Genomic DNA, 17,391 nt, shown 5'->3' with positions numbered 1-17,391 from the left:
CTGGGAGGTGCTGGGACACACTCCTGAATCTGCCGTTCCAGGTTGCAGTGTATGTTAAAGTCCTGATGGATTCACCAGGGGCCCGTGCAGCAGGAATCCTTAGCCACAGCCTCCTGCAGCAATGACAGATCAGTCACTGCAGACAGCAGAACACTAGAAAATCCAGTGCAACCCCGAGTAGCTGGCGCCCGGCTGCCTTCAGCACAGGGTGCAGGGCGTGGAGGCTCCCTTGGGGGTACGCTGGCTGTGTCTGTGTCTGCCCCCCAACCTTGCCATCCCCAGCCTTGGGGGTACCCTGGCTGTGCCTGTGTCTGCCCTCCCATCCTCACCATCCCCTACCTTGGGGGTACGCTGGCTGTGCCTGTGTCTACCCCCCAACCTCACCATCCCCAGCCTTGGGGGTACGCTGGCTGTGTCTGTGTCTGCTCCCCACCCTCACCATCCCCAGCCTTGGGGGTACACTGGCTGTATCTGTGTCTGCTCCCCAACCTCACCATCCCTTCCTTGGGGGTATGCTGGCTGTGAATGTGTCTGCCCTCCCAACCTCGCCACCCCCAACCTGCCATCCGTCATGGCCCTCTCCTCTTTCCCCTTCTTCCAGTACATCAGTTGGGCACCCACTGGGTGTCAAGCCTTGTGCTAGATTAAGTGGTGAACAGAAGAGACAGATGCTTAAAAAGAAGAAAACCCACGAGTAATCAGTCGTGGTGTTTACGACGCTGAACGAGAGGCAGGGGTGTGAGAGAGTGCATAACCGGGACCCTCGTGCGTGCCAGGTGGCTGAGGAGTGTTCCCAGCAGGGGTGGCACGAGAGAGCTGGGTGAGGGAGAGGAGTTAGCCCTGGGAGGGGAGGCGAGGAAGGCCCTGGAGCAGGAAAAGTGAGGACAGCGGGGAATGGAACCAGGCTGGGCAGAGAAGAGCTGGGGAGCGTGGCTGCTGTGCCTCAAACCAGGGTTTGCGTCCCAGAGTCCAAGAGCAGGGAGCAGCAGCGGAGTGATCTGGAAAACAGCTGTGTTGAGACACAGTCTTCCAAACCCACCGAAGGTCATAGGACGCAGTGAACAGACGCGCTGTGTGTGCCGCTGGCCTCCCTGGATTCGGACGGTTTGCCGTGACTTCCCCATGACGCACAGTCGTGTTGAGATGCGCTCTGTGGGCGCCTCCCTGGGCTCTCGCTCTTCCTCCTGAGGCAGTCAGTCCTCTGTCCATCAGCCCGTCATCCTGCAGAGGGTGTGCCCACGCCTCACACTCAGCCTTCTGTCACCCACTACCATTTTACGTAGCCATAGGCAACATACAACATGGTTTTGCAAGGGTTAAAACATTATTCAATCAATATCCTATCCTCTCTGTATGATCATATGGTTTTTGCACAAAACTTTATTTTATGTACTTTGCCATGTCAGGTTATTGCTTTATATAAGGTTTTTATCTATATATCCATATCTATGTATCTATCTGTTTGAAAGGGGGGAAGAGAGAGAGACAGAGACAGAGACAGAGGTGCCCTGAGACTGTCTGTCTTGTGCTGGTTCATTCTCCAAATACCTACAATAACTGGAGCTGAGCTAAGCTGAGGCCAGGAGCTGGGAACTCCATCTGGGTCTCCTACATGGGCAGCAAGGACCCAACCACTGGAGCCATTGTTTGTTGCCTCCCAGGGTGTGCATTAGCCTAAACCTGGACTTGGGAGCAGAGCTGGGACTGAGACTCAGGTACCCAACGTGGGACGCAGACATCCCAGAGGTGTCATAGCTGCTGCCCCAAATGCCTGCCCCCAGGTTATTTATTTTATCTGCCACGTGATATTTAAGTGCATGAGTGTGACATCAATATGCCAAGAGTTATTTATGCATGCCCCTGTTAACAGACACATGGGGGTTGGCCCAGCTGTTTGCTGATACAGGCAGTGCTGGCTAGAGCTCTCTACTGCTGGCCCGCTGTGTACATAAGTGTTTTCTAGGAAACGTGCCTAGCACTGGGATTGTCGGGTTGACTGACAGGCACAGCCTCCAGGAAGTTGCTGCTCACTGTCTGGCGGGCTCATTGCTCACTGCACATGCCACAGCCTCACAAGGGCTCTGGGTCTGTGACCCGGCAAGTCCTTGTCCTGTCGGAGCTCAGGGGTGAGTGTCGGTTCGCTGTTCCTGTCCTTTGCCCGGGCATCTTGCTGTCTGTGTGCCCCTCCCTCCTCTGGTTGTAGGGTTTTTCTGCATGGATTGACTGTAGGTTGATTCTGATTGTAGGTTGAATGCACAGTGAGTGACCCCCCCCCCCCCCGCCAGGCAGTGGGTTATCTTGCAGCCTGACTTGTGGGCACTCGTTGATGATTTTTTTTTGGCACAAACTAAGTTTTGATTTTGAATTCAGTGAAAACATTACATAGTTTTATTTACAGCTTGTACTTTTCATGGTCTAGTCTGAGAGACTATTACTCTAATTGATATTGTAAGTTCTCTCTCATATTACTTTCTGCATTTTTAAAGGTTTGGCACTTTGCATGTAGATTTTTAGTCCTCTGGGGACTTACAGCTGTGCATGAATGCAATTTTACTGCATCCTGCTTCTATCCCTTCTTATCCAATTTATTTTGTTTTGTTGCCTGGTATTAAATTTGCTCTAACAGATTGGTTTTTTATTTAAACATGCATGCATTGGGGGCAGGCATTAGCCTAGCACTTGGGATGCTGGTTAACAGACACCTGTGTCCTATATTTGAGTGCGTGGGTACATGGGTTCAGTAGCTGGCTCTGGTTCTGTGTCCCTGGGTCGGCTTCCCACGTCCTCATGAGAGCGTCCCAAGTCATTCCCTCTGCTTTTGGCTGTCAGCCCAGAGGCCTCGGCCTGCTGTTCCTCTCTGTCACAGGTGGGACGGGAAGGAGGAAGGGGAGGGAGGGCAGAGGCCTCCAGGACATTGAGCCCCCAGAGACTGGGGCTCAACCCCAGGCACAGACGACATCTACTGAGCCCCAGCCTGGGCCTTGGGTGCTCCTCGCCTGCTCAGCCTTTTTCCAGAAGTCACCACCAATGGGGCAGTGAGACCTCTGACCAGGAACTAGATAAGACTAGCATTAGTGTGACATAGGTCCTTCAGAAGCGTGGAGTGAGTGAGGGCAATTGCAAGGACATTGTGGGACAACTTAAAAATTAATTTATTTGAAGGGCAAAGTGAAAGAGACTGAGAGTGAGTGCCAGCAACAGCCAGGGCTGGGCCAGGCCAAAGCCAGGAGCCAGGAGCTCCATCTGGGTCTCCTATGTGGGTGGCGGGGGCCCAGGTACTTAAGCCACCACCTGCTGTCTCCCAGGTGCGTTAGCAGGAAGCCGGACTCGAAGTGGAGCAGCTGGGACTTGAACCAGAGTCTGACATGGGACGCCCGTGTCCCAGGTGGAGGCCTAACCTGCTGAGCCACAGCACACGCCCCTTTGGGGATAACTTTTATTGGCTTTCTGCCTCCAGACCCACCCTTACCAAACCCCTTGCCAAATACCTCGCAGGGCCGTGAATATCGTGTGTTGTATAATTTTGATTTGGGTACCAGCCGTTTATGAGACTGATTTGGAATCCTCAGGTGCCGATGAATCTGGACACCAGACCGAGCGTGATTGCTGTCCGCGTGGGAGAGAACGCCGTAGCGGGCGAGTGAGCCGTCTCTAAGTAAGGTCCACGAGAGAGAGTTCTGTTGGAAGAGTAAGTGACACTGGACTCGGGCCTCTGGGTGCTGGACAGAAAGGGCCTCTCCAGCCCTGGGCCCCCGGGGATGCGGGCAGCCTGCACCGCCGGACACTCGCTGGTTTTGCAGCAGCCGCCTGCCCCACACAGCTAATGACCGCGATGAGCAGAAAGTTCCTGGGTCTGTGGGAGCTGTGGAACCGCCAGCAGACGTCAGGAGTCTGAACAGGTGCGAGATCAGATGCCGCGGAGCGTGATGGGGGTGGCTGCGCGGGGCTCGTCTCAGCCGCCGTGAAAGCGGCAGAAACGAAACCAGAAATTATTCTGGCAAACAGTTCCTGTGCTTTCCCGGGCATTCGCTTTCCTTGCCTGGGTAGCTGGTACGTCTGCTAGGAACGTCTCTTCCCTCCCGGAATCAGGTTCACTGTGAACGACATCTTGGGGGGCTCAGCCGCCCACCTGGGGGTCTCGGCACCATCACCCCAGGGTTGGTGGTCGGGGCCCCTCTCAGCTTGTGGCAACCTACACCCTCGTGATCCGTGGTGGCCACTAGAAAGCTCCCACTCGTGCTTTTCGTGACAACCTCGTCCCCACTGCTCCCCTGGGGACCCGATCGGACTGTTTCTTTCTGGCCGTTGTTGGCATCTGATGCCCCCTTCTCAGCCGGGGGTGAGGTGGTCGCATGCCTGTCCCGTGTGTGACTGAAGCTGCGGATGTCCCTCCCTCGTGCAGTGGCTGGGGTGGGCGAAGCAAGGCTGCTTTTGGGTCTGGGTGTCCTCCGTGGATTATTGTGGCCAGAACCTGCATCTTGGACAGGTGCCAAGGACTGGTGGGGGGACACAGTTTACAGGAAACCCACCTGTGCCGTCAGTGCTGGCCTGACCAAGGCAGGTTCCAGGGGTGAGTGTCAGCTCCTGGGTCTCAATTCAGGCTACGTAAATTCACACCAAAAAGGGGAACTGATCCAACGGATGCTAAATGCCCACCTATGCTGCGGCAGCTGACTGCGTGAGATGGGGTACTGTCTGGAACAGCTGCATCCAGGGGCCGTCTCGTGGGCACTCTGTGGACATGTTCGTGGCCCCTCTCGTGGGCAGTGCCCCATGTGTGTTTCTCCAGGAGGACCCGTCTCCTCGGCTGAGCCTGTGCACAGCTGGCTTGTGACGGAGGGGAGAAGGAGGAGGGCTCTCAGGGGTGGATGGCGGGTCCTGGATGACCGTGTTCTGTGCTGTGGAGGCACAGGCGGGCAGGGGCAGGTGAGCAAGCTCTTAGGTCAGCTGTCTCGGAGGGGCCGGGGGAGAGGACCTGGCGGCTCCCTCTGAAACACTTTACCTGCTCATGGAGCCTGGACACCTTCCAAAGGAGGCTGAAGTTTTAAAATGTAAATGTTGGTTGTGGTAACACACTGACAGGTGTGCTTAGGGAACTAAAACACGTCACTGCTTAGGAGAAATGAGTCACAGCTGACTGCTTTTGTAAAAAATGTATGTGGGAGCCCGCACTGTGGCGTAGTGGGATAAACTTCCAGCTGTGGTGCCGGCATCTCATATGGGCGCTGTTTCGAGTCCCGGCTGCTCCTCTTCTGATCCAGCTCTCTGCTATGACCTGAGAAAGCATTGGAAGATGGCCCAAGTGCTTGGATCTCTGTACCCATTTGGGAAACTCGGAAGAAACTCCTGGCTTTGGATCAGCCCAGTTCCAGCCATTGTAGCCATTTGAGGAGTAAACCAGCAGATGGAAGATCTTTCTCTCTGTCTCTGTCTCTCTCGCTCTGTAACTCTGCTTCTCAAATAAATAAATAAGATCTTAAAAAATATACCTGGGCCGGTGCCGCGGCTCAATAGGCTAATCCTCCGCCTAGCGGCGCCGGCACACTAGGTTCTAGTCCTGGTCGGGGCGCTGGATTCTGTCCTGGTTGCCCCTCTTCCAGGCCAGCTCTCTGCTGTGGCCCAGGAGTGCAGTGGAGGATGATCCAGGTGCTTGGGCCCTGCACCCCATGGGAGACCAGGAGGAGCACCTGGCTCCTGGCTTTGGATCAGCGCAGTGTGTCCGCCGCAGCGGCCATTGGAGTGTGAACCAACGGCAAAGGAAGACCTTTCTCCCTGTCTCTCTCTCACTGTCCACTCTGCCTGTTAAAAATATATCTATATATCTATATATCTATATATATATATATTTGAAGGGCAGATACACACATAGAGGGAGACAGAGAGACAGAAAGTGCTCGTCTCTCCGTGGGTTCACTCCCCCTTGCCTGCAGCAGCCACAGCTAAGTCAAGCCAGAGCCAGCAGTGGGAGCTCTACCCAGGTCTCCCCCGTGGGTGGCAGGGATGCGAGTATTGAACCTGCTGCCCCCCAGGCCGTCCGTTAGCAGGGAGCTGGAATCGGAGTGAGCCAAGACTCCACCCTAGGTGCTCCGTGACCGGCTGTGGGTGTCCCAGGGAACGTCCAGGGACGCTCTGGGAGTCTGAAGCAGGCGGGGCTCCCCAAAAGGGGGATGGGGGAGGGGCAGCCTCACCTTGGAAGCCATGGCGGTGACAGACACACTTACTGGCGGCCGTGTGCCCAGCCCCAGCACAGCCGCGTCCGGCTTCTACACTCCTGTTTCGCCGACCAGGAAGCTCAGGTCTAGGTGCCTGCAGACTCCGGGAAGGGCACAGGTGGGGTGGTTACAGGGACAACGGTGCCCACTTAGGGGCAGTGGGAGGCATAGAGGCTGTCAGTGCTTGGGGTCGGAGTGAAGGAAGCGAGGTGTCTGTGCAGCCCGTGTTCCGGCGCTGCTGACCGGGGCGGATGATCCCATCTGCTTTTTCTGACTGTAGCTGGAGGTCGGCTCCCAGGTCTGCTCTCCAGTCCTTTGGGCACCTGGCTGCCCCTGCTCCTCCCTGGCTGTGCCCTCTCCCCGGTGTGCACCCTCGGTGGATAAGTGGTCCTCACTTCATCCGCTGCCTGCTTGCTTGCTGGGCTCTGAGCTCCCAGGGCAGGGTCTCTGGTCTCCTCGGAGCCTGTGGTGAAGTAGGACTACACGCCCTCTCTCTGACACGTAGATAGGGTCACGTCCTGCCCGCGTGCATATATATCCACGCACACAGAGGTCTTCAACAAGTGCGTGAAAAATGCACTGTGTGATGGACTTCAAATATTTTTTGCATTAAAATAAACTTACATTTTACTTCCATTTTCCATGACCTTTTTTTTTTTAAAAAAAAACAGTTTATTAATTTGGAAAGCATTGTAAAAGAAAGAAGGAGAGACAAAGGAAGGTCTTCTGTCTGCTGAATCACTTCTCCGATGAAGCCAGGGGCCAGGAACTCCATCTGCATCTCGCATATGGGGGCAGGGGTCCAGGTACTCGGGCCATCACCTGCTGCTTTCCCAGGTGGAGTAACGGGAGCTGGATCAGAAGTGGAGCAGCCAGGACTCGAACCTGCACTCTGATTTGGAATGCAGGTGTCACAGGTGCTGGGTGCCACAATACAGGCCCTCATTTTCCTTGAACTTTCAAAGTACCCGTATGTGTGTTTGTGTGTGTGTGTGTGTGTGTGTGCATGAGAGAGAGAGAGAGAGAGAGAGAATATGAAGAAGGATTCTCTCCCTAACACATCTCTGCATATATGTACAGGTGTGTCTCCAGAGTGTTTGGTCTTGCTTTACATGTTATATATAGTTAAAGTCTTTTGGAGAATTGGGGAAATTTCCCACCAGTGATAACTGGATGGTTTACTGTGCCAGTTATCCGTATCTCCAGGTGGGCGCTTGGAGAAGAGGGAGGGGAAATAAGGAGGTTTGCACCCAGGAGACCTGAAGGGCTCAGGAAGCCTGGGCAGGCCTGTGCTTGTCTGGCTCTTTCCGCAGGGGACTTGACGGAGGGCCCTGGCCCAGGTGCGGAGGGCGTGGCTGAAAATCCAAGAGCTTCGCAGGTGGGAACTGGAGCTGCACTGACACTGGCGCTGGTGCCGCGGACGTCAGCCCCACCCCCAAGCCTCCCCAGACGGGAGGGAGACAGAGGAAGACAAGCACCGCCTGGTGCACACAAATGGAGATCTTTGATGGGGAGAGAACGAGGGGGGTGGAATTAGAACGGCAGGAAGGGGCTTTCAGGCCCAGTAAGCTCCACACCTGGGTGAGTTTTTTAAAATCTGTTTTTTATTTATTTGAAAGGCAGAGTGACAGAGAGAGGTAGAGACAGAGAGTCTTCCATCTGCCGGCTCAGATGGCCGCAGTGGCCAGGGCTGGGCCAGACTGAAGCCAGGAGTTTCTTCCTGGTCCTGCGCTTGGGTGCAGGGGCCCAAACGCCTGGGCCATCTTCCTCTGCTTTCCCCGGTATTAGCGGGGAGCTGGATCAGAAGCGAAGTGGCCCGACTTGAATCAGTACCCATGTGGGATGCCAGTGCTGCAGGCAGGGACTTACCCCACTGTGCTACAGAGCTGCCCCATTGTTAGTTTCCTGAGGAACCTGCGAACTGTTTTCCATAATGGTTGTACCGATCGTGTTCCCACCAGCAGTGGGTTAGGGTACCATTTTCTGTACAGCCTTGCCAGCAGGTGTTATGTGGTGGTTCGGGATGGCAGCCATTCTGACTGGAGTGACGTGAAACCTCATTGTGGTTTGCATTTGCATTTGCTGGAGGGCTGGTGGTCCTGAGCATTTTCTTCATGTTTCTGTTGGGCGTTTGCATTTCATCCGTTGAAAAAACATCTGTTCGTATCCTTTGCTCGTTTGTTTGCTAGATTGTTTGCTTTGCTGTGGTTGAGTTTCTTGAGCTGCCTGAATATCCTGGATATGAACCCTGGATCAGATGTAGAGTATTCCATTCTGTCGGTTGTCTTTGTTTCCTTTGCTGTGCAGAGCTTCCTAGCTTGATGCAGTCCCTTTCGTCTCCCTTTGCTTTGATTGCCGGTGCTGCTGGGGCCCTATCCAGGACGTCTTTGCTGAGGCCAGTGTCTTCCAGGTTTCTCCTGTAGGAGTTTTGTGGCTTCAGGTCTGAGGTTTAGATCCTGGATCCATTTTTCAACTTTGAAAAAAAAAAAAAAAGGAGAACTTTTTGACCTTAGATTACCTGGAAAATGTCTTGAAATATCACACAGGCAATAAATGTTTTCTTGACTGAATAATGTAACGTCAAGAGACTGGATTTATAAAGCTACGTCCTGTTTTAGGAAATGTTTGTAGGTAAAACCAGGAATTTATATATCTGAGCACATGTCAAGAATGTGTTTATTTGCTTTAAAGAGAATTCTTCGCTGTAACGAAAGTTTTACAAGAGAAGGTTTAGCACAGGTTACTTGGAAACAAATGAACCCTTCGAAGGCCTCAAATGGGAACCGTGGCTGCCGTCACAAAATCGCATTACCCACGACTCCGGAGTCACGGGTATCCCAGTGCAGGGAGCCGCAAGCTACACCTGCCACCAGGTCTGACGCTAACAGCTGACAGAACTGGGACGGCGGTTTGGTGTGGGCTGAAACCCTAAAACCACCCCGACCGTGGCTGCCTAGGTCGTGTAGGGTGGCCCAGGTCTTGCCTCTGGGCCACAGCCCAGCAGGCTGACTGGGGATTCAGACAGGATCATGTCTGCCTGCTGTGTCGGTCTTCACCTGTGTGGATGGGGTGGTATCTGTGTTGGGTTTACATGCCAAACATACAGAAATGCTTGCTTTTGTTTTAAAAAATTATTTGAAAGAGAGAAATAGAAGGAGAGGGTGGATCTTTGATCTACTGGCTCATTCCCCAAATGCCTGCCATGACCAGGTGTGGGCCAGGCTCAAGTCAGGAGTCAGGAGCTCCATCTGGGTGGGCCATCGTCCACTGCCTCCCAGGGTGTGCACTAGCAGGAGCCTGGAGTGGAAAGCAGAGGCAGGACTCCAGCCCAGGCTCTCCGATGTAGGATGTGGGCGTCCCAGGCAGGACTCCAGCCCAGGCTCTCCGATGTAGGATGTGGGCGTCCCAGGCAGCAGCCTAACGGCTGCACCAAGCACACACCCCCTCGCAAGGTCGTTAGGTCAGATAACTGGGTGTCCGGAGGCACAGCCGCTCAAGGTAGGTGAACAGCCGAGCCTCACCTGGCTGACGTTTTCCCACGGTCACTCACAGGTGAGAGGGTACTGAGTACTGTTGGGTGTCCACGGTGGCTGGGGGTTGGTGGTGGGGTTCCCCCTCGGACACACACTCCAGTGCTGGACCTCCTTCCTAGTGCAGGGGTCCTGGCCCTGCCCCGTGATTGTCAAGCCCTCTGCTCCCTGGCTTGCTCCTTTGTTCTATTCGGGGATGGCTGGGCCATATAAAATATATCGCACAGCTGGGCGCTAGCTGCGCTCCTGTGATACAGAAAATGGAGCCCAGATAAAAACTCTCAAGGTATGAAATGTCTGAATGGAAGAAGACCCTCTCCCAGCCTCTCAGGGCCCCAGTAAGGCCATAAAAACCAGTGCAGGCGAGCGCTGTCGGGCAGTTTTGGGATCTGCCATCCCCGGAGCTCCTGATGCGTTTACTTAATTGCACAAATTAGAGAGCCTCGAATGAAAGGTTGCCTGGTGATTTTTCTCTGCCCTTTCATTTGCTGGTTACAAAATTACAAGTGCCCCCACAGAGCACAGTCTCTCCTCCCCCGGGCTTGCCCACTGAACAGCGCCTGCTCCCTCTGCAAATGGAGGCCCCGGAGCACCTGCTGGCAGGGCCAGGCTCGGGAGGCCACAGCCAGACTAGAGCCCTGCCCTTGACAGCACGGGTGGCTCAGGGAACACAAGCCGTGCACCTCCCCACGCCTCCACCCACATCGCCAGGGTCTGCAGAGTGAGGGCCCGGGGGCAGGTGGAATCTCACCTTTATTGTGTAGCTTCTCTTTCCTACCTTTGTTTAGAAACCATCCTTTTTTTAAAATTTATTTATGTGAGAGGCAGAGTTACAGACAGGGAGAGGGAGAGACCAAGAGAGAGGTCCTTCATCCACTGGTTTACCCCCTAAATGGCTAGAACTGGCCTGACCCAAAGCCAGGAACCAGGTGCTTCTCCCTGGTCTCCCACACCGGTGCAGGGACCCAACCACTTGGGCCATCTTCTACTGCTTTCCCAAGCCACTATCAGGGAGCTAAATCAAAAGTGGAACAGCCAGGACTCAAACCAGGCAGAGGCTTAATATGCTATACCACAGCGCCAGCCCCTGAAACCAAACTTTTAAAAGTTGTACCAGGTTAACTTTGCTTGAAGTGATTTGCTGGAAGCACCTTCTGCAGATTGAAAGCAAGAAATCAGGTAATTTTTAAAGCAGATTTATTTATTTGAAAGGCAGATTAACAGAGAGAGAGAGAGAGAGAGAGAGAGAGAGATCCATCTTCCATTTGCTGGTTCAGTCCCCAAGGGGCCACACAATGTCAGGGCCGGGCCAGGCAGAAGCCAGGAGCTCCACCCAGGTCTCCCTTGTGGGTGGCAGGGGCCCAAGCACTTGGGCCATCTTTCTCTGCTTTTCCCAGCAGGGAGCTGGACCGGAAGTGGCACAGCCAGGACACAAACCCGTGCGCCGGTGTAGGCTGCTGGATCTGCGGTGCCTCACATCGGCCCCAAAGCGGTTAGGTTTGAGCGTTGTTAGAGTAGCTTATGTAACTCACGGAGAGACTTGACTGTGTTTGAGGAAGAGCTTATTTCTTCTTTCCGAGGGGTTGGCTGTTTTAGCAGAAAGAGAACTAGGCTGCGAGCCACAGGCCCGGGTTCAGCTGCCGTCACCCGGCTGAGTGCCTGGAGCTAGCCTTTGCTCCTGTGTGGTTTTCCCAGGCGTGCGATCATGAACATGATGCCTGCCCCACTTCTCATGTGGCCACTGTTAGGATCAAGTAGCACTGCTTCGTGCTGATTATGAAAGAATCAGACATTAACACAGAAGGTGAGATCCTGTGATACCTGGCAGGTGCTGGGTGACCAGGTCAGTTTGTCCGTGGGACCTGGTTTGGTTGTTGGGTGGTAACTGTTGGTGGGGAAGTGTGTCATTGTCCTGATGATGTCACACTTGCTGTGTGACCCATGGCTTCTGTGTGAAGCCACACTGATGGCTGCCCAGGGAATCCTGTAGATGTTGAATGGGAGGCTGGAGGGAGGTCAGGAATGGCTGGGGGTCATTACCAGCCCGCCTTTCCTGAAGCCCGTCAGTTCTCAGCCTCTGGCTGATGCTCACTGGCCACTGGGCAGCTAAGTGGCCAGTGATGGTGCTGCAGGGGGAGGGGCGCATGCTGCTCCTTGGGGCAGAAGACCCGCCTTTCAGGGAACGAGAGCAGGACTCTGCTCCACAGAGAACGGTCATCGGTGGCTTCATTTCAGATGCTGGACAGTGGTGGTGGCCAGAGGACAGGAGGCTCCCAGGACTCCCCACCACCCTGTGCCCCCCCCACTCCATGGGCATGTGATGACCCTGCAGGAAGGCTGACACATCCCTTAGGGAGTCCAATCAGAACCCAGGCGCTTCTGGTGGAGAGACAGTGGGGAGGGGCTGAGGGCAGACTGGGGAGGGGGCTATGGGCAGGCTGGGGAGGGGCTGAGGGCAGGCTGGGGAGGGGGCTATGGGCAGACTGGGGAGGGCTGCGGGCAGGCTGAGGAGGGGGCTATGGGCAGGCTGGGGAGGGGCTGAGGGCAGGCTGGGGAGGTGCTATGGTCAGGCTGGGGAGGGGGCTTTGGGCAGGCTGGGGAGGGTGGTCTGGCAGTCTGGCTAGGGAGGTGCTATGGGCAGGCTGGGGAGGGTGGTCGGGCAGTCTGGCTGGGGAGGTGCTGTGGGCAGGCTGGGGAGGGTGGGCTGCCAGTCCGCAGTCTCTCTTCCTCTGAGCTGGGCTCCTGACTTGCAGGAAGTGTCTCTGCCTCCCAGTTGAGGTCACATGATGCTGACATGGAAGAACTCTGTTCCCTGGTGCTTTGACCTCTCGTATGAGCCTCATCTGGGAGGAAGAGGAAGGGTCCCGGGAGGGTGATGGGACTTCCCCTAGGGCCCCAGGAGCGGATGGGGGAGTGCAGAGGGGCATCTGCCTGTGCTTAGGCTGCAGTGTGCAACAGCTGCACCCTGTGTTAGAGTGCTTGGTTTGGGTCCCGCCTCCCCACTCTGCTTCCACCCCAGCCCCCTGCTAATGTGCTCCCTGGGCGGCAGCAGCTGTTGGCTGAAGTCCCTGGGGCCCTGCCACCCTTGTGGGAGAACCAAAAGGAGTTGCTGGCTGGGCTTCAGCCTGGCCCAGCCCTTGCAGTTGTGGGCATCTGCAGAGGGAACCCCCGGATGGAAGATTCTCTGTCTCTCTCTCCCCCCATCTTTGTTGCTCTGCCTTTCAGATAAATGAAAATGAATAAATAAACATTAAAAAGAGTAAAGATTCTCATGGCTTCCTGCACCTCCCAGCTCTAGAGAAAGCGATGGCAGATCCGTGGGCGTGTGGCCCAGTGATTGACTCCCGTGTCCCACATCCACCTGCCTGCATCCGGGCCCAGCTCTGACTCCTGACTCAGGCTTCCTGCTGATGCTCACCCTGGGAGGCAGCAGGCGGGCCTCAGGTACTCGGGTCCCTGCCTCCCACATGGGAGACCTGGGTTGAGTTCCCAGATCCCACTGCTGGCCCAGCCCTGGTGTCTGGGGGAGCCAGCCAGTGCCTGGGAGCTCTTTCTGTCTGTCTTGGTCTCTGACTCTTTGTGCCTCTCAAGGGAATAAACGAATGACTAGCCACTTTAATTTCGTCCATCTTCACCATCCCTCCTTCTGCTCCTACCTTTCCCGTTTGCTGAATGCAGTCATGCTCATTAGACCTCAGAGAAGATGGCTTTGCCTTTCTAATTAGTTCCCTAAAAAGCAGAAGTCTGAGTATCTACTGCCAGCAAGAAACACACAAGCTGACCCCCTAGGGTCCCGACATTCATTCATGGATGTGTTTGTTCATTGCGTTTTTTTTTTTTTTTATGTTTTATTTATTTATTTGAGAGGCAGAGTTACAGTCAGAGAGAGGGAGTTTCAGAGACAGGTCTTCCATCCATTGGTTCACTCCCCAAATGGCTACAATGGCTGAGGGTGGAGCAATCTGAAGCCAGGAACCAGGAGCTTCTTCCGGGTCTCCCACGCAGGTGCAGGGGCCCTAGGACTTGGGCCATCTTCCACTGCTTTCCCAGGCCACAGCAGAGAGCTGGATCAGAGGAGGAGCAGCTGGAACATGAACCAGCGCCCATGTGGGATGCCGGCTCCTGGATCTTGGCCCACTATGCCACGGTGCTGGACCCCACTGCATTTCTGGAGCATGCACTTGCTTCAGTCCCACACTCTCCGGAAGAATGAGAGCAGTATTTATTTAGTATTTCCTGTTGGAGGCCATGCACTTAGGTGTTTAACAGGTGAAACGCATTCCCTAAATGTTTCCCCAGCACGAGCAGTGCTGCCCGCTTCCCAGGTGGAAACGCCGGTTGAAGGCGCACGACGCCTTCCCGAGGTCAGCAGGGCCGGGACTGGCTGCGGCACTGACAGTGGCCTGCTGCTGGTCCTTCTAGGTGCAGGTCTAGCTTTAGCTGCACCAAAGTTGCCTGGAAGACTTGAACAAACCATGCATGTGCAGGCAGGCCCTGCTTGCAGTGTCTCTGGCTCTCAGCCTGAGTGCGTGCATTTTTTTTTTTTTGACAGGCACAGTTAGACAGTGAGAGAGAGAGAGACAGAGAGAAAGGCCTTCCTTCCGTTGGTTCACCCCCCAAATGGCTGCTACAGCCGGCGCACCGCGCTGATCCGATGGCAGGAGCCAGGTGCTTTTCCTGGTCTCCCATGGGGTGCAGGGCCCAAGCACCTGGGCCATCCTCCACTGCACTCCCTGGCCACAGCAGAGAGCTGGCCTGGAAGAGGGGCAACCGGGACAGAATCCAGCGCCCCGACCGGGACTAGAACCTGGTGTGCCGGCGCCACAAGGGGGAGGGTTAGCCTAGTGAGCCGCGGCGCTGGTGAGAACATGCATTTTTAACAAGCTCCCGGATGATGCTAACCTGGACCGCCGAGGAGATCCACGCTGCAGGCTGGCCTGCCCTCTCTCAGCCTCCCGCAAGCCCGCTGCTTGAGGAAGGGGAACACACCTTGCAGTTCCTTTGCCACACCGTTTGTGCTCCCTGTTGACAGAGCAGCCTCCCGCGCCCGGCCTGTGTCCACAGCTGGGAAGTCACCTGGGTCTTACTCTTCCCCCACGTGTAGGGGCCTCGACATGACCTCCAGGTTCACCTCTGCCCGGGGCATGAAGGTCAGAATCCGCTTCTTCTGGTTCATCTTTCCACATCGTGCAAACCTCAGAGACAGCAGCTGCCCAGAGGGCCCAGCACAGCCTAGCGCTTGGCCTGTCCCCCCGACTGGGCTTTGGCAGGGGCCCTGTCCTCATCCGAGCCTGCTGGCTTCTACCTGGGTCTACACCCGGAGGCAAAGTGGAAATGGGGTGGGGTGGGGAGCAGGGAGGGAATTTGGACGAGGAAATGGTGCTGAGTTGCAAAGCACGCGTAGGCCCACGGGTGGGGGCCTGTGGGGACTGCACCTGAGCCGCGGGCATGGGTGCTCCGGGGGGCGATGCAGCTCCCTGCACCAGCTCTGGCTTTTCTACAGTCTCAGCCTTGTCTATTTGCAGTTTTGCACAGCGGGATAGTTTTATGAGCCAACCCTCTCGTTTTCATGAGGGTTCCCGGGGTAAGGCAGGTATCCAATCTTAGACCAGCACACAGCTCCAGGGAAGTGCAAACACTACAAAGTAGGCCGCGCAGACCCATAAAGCAGGCAGCGCTGAGCAGCCGTGATTCCAGTTAGTTCAGAGGTGACCTGGCTTCTGACGGGGAGACCCAGGAATGAATAGAGCCTGTGCGCAGAGCCCGAGGAGTGAGGGGGAAATAAATAACTCGCGGCTCCTTCCAGAAGCTGTGAGTGGAAGGGATAGAAACATTGTTATCAGAATGAGGGCCAGCACGCAGCTGCCAGGACCCCTCTCCCCGATGGCTTTCCCACTTTGTAAATCAAAGGAATGGACACCACCTTCGACCAAATATCTGGCCAGCGACCCATCATCTCCGGATGGCCTCTCGGGAGACCGGCATTACACATACAGACGAGTTTGCGAAGCTTTGACTTCCCAAGGAGACAGGGCTAATTGTGACCAGACGAAGGATCTTCATCAGCGGGCGAAGTCGCCCGTGACTGCCCAGTTGGAGCCAGTGTGGAGGGAGTGAAACGGGACCCAGTCGCATGCTGACGGATGCCCTCGGAGCACTTGAAAGGTGGCCATCCTCGCGGCAGCGCGCGAGGCGTTCTGCACCCTGCGAGGATGCTTGCCACTCTCTCTGCTCCCCAGCCTGTGTCCCCTGGCTGGACCCTGAGAAGTTTCTTTCTGGTTGGGTTTGGCTAGGTACTGTGAGGTTTGTTTGGTCAGCCTCCTGACAACACAGTCCTCTAAACCCTCCCCCAGTCCCAACCCCCCACCCCTCCCCCCCGCCCCTCCCTGAGTAGCTGACGGTGGCCCAGGGAGTCCGTGTGTGCACAGCACGGGAGCAGAAATCGTTCCGGGCAGCCTGCTTCTGTGGGAAGCCTGTCAGTGAGATTGGTCAGTTACCAAAGGGATCCCACAGGCGACTGGTGCTGGACAGCGGGCTGAGGCCAAACCCCAGGCCATGGCTTCTCACCCACTCCCACGCCACTCTCAGATGGACACTAAGAAAGACGAGATAAGTTTTGGATTAGAAATCTCTAGTCTGTCAGGAAAAATGACTGAGAGGTAAGGATGATGGATGCTTGAGTGAGTGGCTATTTCTGTGACAGCCCCAGTTCAACTGAAAATTCTTTTTCAAAAAGTTTTTTTTTTTTCCAATTTATTTGAGAGGCAGAGTTAGAGAGAAAAAGAGGGAGAGTCAGAGATAGAGAGACCTTCCATGCACTGGTTCACTCCCCAGATGGCTGATCTGAAGCCAGGAGCCAGGAGCTTCTGCCGAATGTCCCACACAGGTGCAGGGGCCCAAGCACTTGGGCCGTCTTCCACTGCTTTCCCAGGAACGTCAGCAGGGAGCTGGATCAGAAGTGGAGCAGCTGGGTCTCGAACTGGCACCCATATGGGATGCTGTCGTCACAGGCGGTGGCTTCACTCACTATGCCACAGTGCTGGCCCCTCAAAAAAACTTTTTATTTCTCACTTTTATTTGAAAGACAGAGTAGGATAGAGAGAGAGGAGAGAGAGCTTTCAGCCACGGGTTCACTCTCCAAAGGCCCACCACATCCAAAGCCAGCATCCTAAGCCAAAGCCCAGGACCCTGGACCCAATCTACATCTTCATGTGGGTGGCAGGGCCCCAAATCCTTGAGCCCTCACCTACTGCTTCCCTGGGTGTGCATTAGCAGGAAGCTGGAATCAGAGGCGGAGCTGGGACTCAAACCCAGCCCTCTGATGTGGGCTGTAGGTGCTGCGAGCAGTGACAGCCCCTGTGCCAAATGCAGGCACCCACCCCCAAATTCTTCTTTGGCTCTGCAGCCGCTGACCACTTTATGTTACTGAGCTCAGCAGGGGACAGTGTGTGCAGGTGGGACGTGAGTGGCAGTGACGCCTTCCCTGGCTGACTGTAAAGAAAGGAGCATGAGGTTGTTTGTGATGGACACGAGACACACCAGCATTCTAGTGTTCACTGAATTCATAACCTGCTGGCCCATCGTCTGTGCTTCAGTTTTAATAGTTAAAACTCTATAAAATGTCAACTCTTTAAAAGCATTCCTTTTTC

The 17,391-nt window shown here is 55.2% G+C and overlaps 1 long non-coding RNA gene across 1 annotated transcript in view; it reads left to right on the top strand.

Annotated features, from left to right (window-relative positions):
* LOC127487554 (uncharacterized) overlaps positions 1-4,544 on the top strand; it is a 127,003-nt gene extending 122,459 nt beyond the window's left edge. The window contains exon 3 of the long non-coding RNA XR_016219928.1: positions 3,570-4,544. This is a non-coding gene — a long non-coding RNA (uncharacterized LOC127487554). The remainder of the gene's footprint in view (positions 1-3,569) is intronic.
* Positions 4,545-17,391: the final 12,847 nt, after the last annotated feature.

Source organism: Oryctolagus cuniculus, chromosome 13 (genome assembly GCF_051225735.1).
Source record: "Oryctolagus cuniculus isolate XC-2025 breed Fujian yellow rabbit chromosome 13, ASM5122573v1, whole genome shotgun sequence".
Lineage (NCBI taxonomy): Eukaryota > Metazoa > Chordata > Mammalia > Lagomorpha > Leporidae > Oryctolagus > Oryctolagus cuniculus.
This window is presented reverse-complemented; position numbering and strand designations above follow the sequence as displayed.